The sequence below is a fragment of the Schistocerca cancellata genome, chromosome 12 (genome assembly GCF_023864275.1).
Source record: "Schistocerca cancellata isolate TAMUIC-IGC-003103 chromosome 12, iqSchCanc2.1, whole genome shotgun sequence".
NCBI classification, from domain to species: Eukaryota; Metazoa; Arthropoda; class Insecta; order Orthoptera; family Acrididae; genus Schistocerca; species Schistocerca cancellata.
In genome coordinates, this window is record NC_064637.1 from 80,929,867 (window position 1) to 80,935,353 (window position 5,487).

Genomic DNA, 5,487 nt, shown 5'->3' on the forward strand with positions numbered 1-5,487 from the left:
ATGCGAAGAGGTTTCCGACGTAATTGTGGCCGCTCGACGCGAATTAACGGACTTTCAACGCGGAATGGTAGTTGGAGCTGGACGCATGGGACATTTCATTTCGGAAATGGTTACGGATTTCAATATACCGAGATCCACAGTGTAGACAGTGTGCCGAGGATATCAAGTTGCAGGCGTTACCTCTCATCAGGGACAACGCATTGGTCGACGACTTTCACTTAACGAATGAGAGCACTTGTCAGTGCTAACAGACAAGCAACAGCGCGTGAAATACCCTCAGAAATCAATGTGGGGCGTACGAGGAACATATCCGTTAGGGTATTGCGGAGGAATTTGGCTTTAATGGGCTATAGGAACAGAGGACCGAGTCGAGTGCCTTTGCTAACTGCTCGAGATCACCTGCGCTCGGTTAGACGACTGTACAACCGCGGCCTGGTCAGACAGGTCCCGATTTCAGTTTGTAAGAACTGACAACAGGGTTCAAGTGTGGCGCAGACAGCTTAAAGCTATGGACCAAAGTTGTCAACCAGGCACTGTGTTAGCTAGTGATGGTTCCGTAACGGTATGGGCTGTGTTTACTTGGAACGTACTAGGTCCTCTGGTTCAACTGAACTGTTCATTGAGTGGATATGGTTATGTTCGGTTACTCGGAGACCATTTGCAGCCATTCATGGACTTCGTGTTCCCAAACAACGACGGAAGTTTCATAGATGATAATGCGCCATGTCACTGGGCCAGAATTGTTCGAGATTGGACAATTCGAGTGAATGCTTTGGCTACCCAGATCGCCCGACACGAACCCCATCGATAATTTATGGGGCGTAATCGAGAGATCAAAATCATGCACCCGCAACACGTTCGCAATTATGAACGGTTATAGAGACGGCATGGCTCAATATACCGACAGACGCCTTTCAGTGACTTGTTGAGTCGATGTCACGTCTAGATGAACCAATGCGCCGGGCAAAAGGAGGTCTGTCACATTATTAGGAGCTATCCCATAACTTTCATCATCTCGGTGTAATAACGATCAGTCTAGCTACTACACTGAAGCTTAATTCTGAACTGGAAGGAGGTAACTGGTTGCCCAACAGAGGCCAGTGCTTGAATACGTGGTGCTGAGTGCCAACAAATGTGGCGGACACTAGCAGCATTTTAAGGTCAGACTTTGTGAGCACCACTGCAAGTGGGAAAAATGTTGTCGGAGCTTCCCGAGACTAGCAACCAGCAACTCGGAGTTTGCGTCACAGTGATCTGACTGACAACTCTGCCCAAATACAGAAATATGGGTTTTTAAAGGGTTGTGGCGGCGCACTATTTCTCCATTCCTGCGTTCGGTTCAAGCCCGGCTCCGGCCATCCTATTTTAGCTTTTACGTGGTTTCCCTAAATCACTTCAGCCAAACGCTGGGGTGGTTACTTTGAAAAGGCACGGCCGATTTCCTTCGCTATTCTTCCCTAATCCGATGGGACCGATGACCTCGCTCTTTGGTCCCCTCTCCCAAATCAGTTAATCAACCATCCTACGATCGGCCCACCAATCCACCAGCACTCTAGAGGCTCTGGCCAATCTGACGAGTGGTTCTGCACCTTCGGTGTGCCTCTGGTCAACCACATTCAGATTGCTCTCCTTCTCTCAGTCGGTAGGTAAGGATATATCTGGACGTCACATCACCAGGCTCCAAAGTTGGTAGCAATAGTGTTCAGCTCAAAGCTAAACGTCAGCAACAGCAGCTCTTTACGCCACTTGCTCCCACCCAGAGGCCTCTGTGACTGGGGAGCACTGTTATACCTCTGGCGTTGCAGTTCTCAGGGGCAACTGTCAAGCTTGCTGCGTCTGTTAAGACGTGCCTTTCAGTGCGTGGCCATTTTCTACTTACAACAGGGCTCTAGGCGGTGGGTGGGTAATTCTCTAAGTGAAACTTCTCCCCTGAAACAGCTGCCCAGAGGGTCTGTAATTTGCAGGGCTCTACCGTTGCAGTGTACCACTGGTAACCTACAAGCTACCACTTTTGCCTGCTCTCTGCATTGATTTCCTACCTTGGAGTGCCCTTGTTGGCTTCCAGCAGCCTTAAGATTATCGACGTACAAGTCATTAGATCGGCAATATGTGACAGTAGGGCGCATTGTCAGCAAAGAAGGAGTAAGAGCAGAATTGGTCGGTCAGTGACTTCGAACGTGAACGTCGGATGTCACCTGAACAACAAATCCGCCAGGGACACTTCAACACTCTTGAAGCTGCTCAAGTCCACTGTTGATGATCCGTTTTGCGAAGGAACAACCACAGCTAAACCACACCAGGCAGTCCCACCTATTCACGGACGACGAGGAACGATCTAGAACTGTGGTTATTAAAAAAAATCGCATGAAAGGCAGCAGAAGGAATACCTCGTGAGCTCCAAAGTTCTACTAGCAGCCCAGGTAGCACAACGAATGTACGTAGGGAGTTAAAATGGGTGGGGTGGAATGGTTGAAGCACTCCGTCTTCAGGCCACAAGTCGCCCATCGGGACCATCCGACCGCCGTGTCATCCTCAGCGGAGGATGCGGATAGGAGGGGCGTGTGGTCAGCACACCGCTCTCCCGGTCGTTACGATGGTTTTCTTTGACCGGAGCCGCTACTATTCGGTCGAGTAGCTCCTCAATTGGCATCACGAGGCTGAGTGCACCCAGAAAAATGGCAACAGCTCATGGTGCCCCGGATGGTCACCCATCCATGTGCCGGCCACACCCGACAGCGCTTAACTTCGGTGATCTGACGGGAACCGGTGTATCCACTGCGGCAAGGCCGTTGCCAGAAAGGTTGAAGAGCTCCATGAAATCCTCACTGACACTGAAACCTCAAACAGTCATTCAGATCGGTACCAAACGTTGTATGTGGATAGAGCATCAACCAGAACACCGATTTAGTTCGTGCTATGTGCTGTCGTCCAGTAGAACACGCGTAAAAAGTAACAGGAGGAAGACAGATGGAAGGGTAAGCGTATCTGTGAATCATGGAATGGCGGAAGTCGCTTGGGTGAATTGGTAGAGCGTAATACCGTCGTCCCAAAGGTCCTGTGTTCTTAGGAACTGCCACTGTGCAGTTTTTTCTCCAATTTCCTCTACAGTGTCTTCCTTAACCTACCCCAGAGCAGGGTGCCTTCCTGTCATAAAGAGTTGACCCCCGCCTCTTTCACACTTAGAACCGCTATGTTGTTGTTGTTGTTGTTGTTGTTGTCTTCAGTCCTGGTTTGATGCAGTTCTCCATGCTACTCTATCCTGTACAAGCTTCTTTATCTCTCAGTGCCTACTCTGACCTACATCCTTCTGAATCTGTTTAGTGTATTCATCTCTTGGTCCCCCTCTACGATTTTTCCCCTCCACGCTACCCTCCAGTACTAAATTGGTGATCCCTTGATGCCTCAGAACATGTCCTACCAACCGATCCCTTCTTCTTGTCAAGTTGTGCCACAAATTTCTCTTCTCTCCGATTCTACTTAATACCTCCTCATTAGTTATGTGATCTACCCATATAATCTTCAGCATTCTTCTGTAGCACCACATTTCGAAAGCTTCTATTCTCTTCTTGTCTAAACTATTTATCGTCCACGTTTCACTTCCATACATGACTACACTCCATACAAATACTTTCAGAAACGACTTCCTGACACTTAAATCTATATGTTGACAAATTCCTGTTCTTCAGAAACGCTTTCCTTGCTATTGCCAGTCTAGAACCGATATATTCACTGGTAATCGGAATGTTCCTCTTAGTCTGACGTCTTGCTACGCCCCCATCCTCGCGTGACGCCGGTCTCCTGATATTCTCGATTATATTAATATCAAAAGTAAATAAATAAATAAAAATAAAAAAGAACGGAAAGAAAAATAAATAAATAAACGATGTTCATTGTACCTCTATTCCACGTTCCCTTCGCTTACCTTGGTTTCTGGAGAGTCGGAACGGGACATCGTGGTCAGGCCTCAGGTTGCGATCCCTGTCCACTTTGTCCCACACCACCCTTTGGAGGTTCCTTAAAAAAATCCCAGTGACAGCAATTTTTTTAAACTCCTTTACGCGTGAAACTGTTCCATGGGAGAACATTTTGCTGACATGTAAAAAGGGCGTTTCGGAGTGTGTAGCAATGTTCTTTTGGAGTCTGCTTTCGTTTCGTTAGTTGAAAGTAGCAAACCTATAGAGTACATTTGTACAGATAGGTGTGGTGTTCCGTCTGACATATGTGACGGAACAGAGAGCAGACCATCTCTTGTGGTGAAGCACATGGTGCATTTGTAGCTTCACATAATAAACGCAAATAATCGGAACAATAGAATAAAGAAATAATTGCATAACACGTGCGGAAGTATTATTAGTCCCACATAACACTTGCAGGCATGTTACAGTTATAAAAAAATTCGTCATTGTGGTTTGACCGAGGAACCCTAGTAAAACGATAAAACACTCTACCAACTTCTCCACGGAAGCTATATAATTAAGTTAATCGCGGCTAGCTTTTTCTGTGTTCTGTAGTTCAGGTGTTACTTTTAATTAACGTTTACGCCCGTTCTGCTGAAATACAGCACACATTACGAACTAAATAGGAGTTTTGGTTGATACTCTATCGACATCTTTCTGAAATTATACTCATTTGTTTGTCAGTACATGTACGTCACATCTACTGATTCCGCCCCATCCGGATAATGTCTTGATAGTCCGTGGGCTTTCTTTCTTTTTTTCTTCTTTATGTTACCGTGTATTTTCAAGAAAACGATTTTGGAATGTGTGTAACTAAAGTTAAAAGATCAGAATTTAATAGTAACTGCACGAGAAATATTTTTTGTGCGTTGAACTAAACTTAAAATAGCAGAATTCATTTTCAATTGTCTTTATATTACAATAAGCCGCTAGAAAATACCTATATTAATATTTATTGCTGCAGAAATTTATATTTTCAATTATCGGCTTACGAAGCACTCGAACGTTAAAGAGTGGGCCGTGCGGTTCTAGGCGCTGCAGTCCGGAACTGCGGGTCTGCTACGGTCGCAGGTTCGAATCCTGCCTCGGGCATGGGTGTGTGTGATGTCCGTACGTTAGTTAGGTTTAAGTAGTTCTAAGTTCTAGGAGACTGATGACCTCAGAAGGTAAGTCCCATAGTGCTCAGAGCCATTTGAACCTTTTTTTTTTTTTTTTTTTTTGTTAAAGAGTGCTTTCTTTCGAGCAAACGCCAAGAGCATGCACGTTAATTTCGCTGCTTCCTGGAAGGCTTGTATTTATTTCACTCTCTTATATACCGACGTTTGTGAAATAGCTTCAGCTGGCAGCAATGTAATTTTGTGTTAAAAATGAACAAATTGTTTTATTTTGAAAAAATAAATTAGAAGGCGCAATAAGAAATATGAGTCAAAAGTTCATTTACAAGCCGACGTCGAATGAAACTCCGACCCCTGAACAATAACATTCATTAGTAAATTTAAAGTAAATACACCTCTTTTTTTAATTTTACTTG

General features: G+C 45.3%; 1 pseudogene; it reads right to left on the reverse strand.

The window, feature by feature from the left end:
* Positions 1–2,676: 2,676 nt before the first annotated feature.
* LOC126110067 (5S ribosomal RNA) lies at positions 2,677–2,794 on the reverse strand (annotated as a pseudogene).
* Between the last annotated feature and the right edge of the window lie 2,693 nt (positions 2,795–5,487).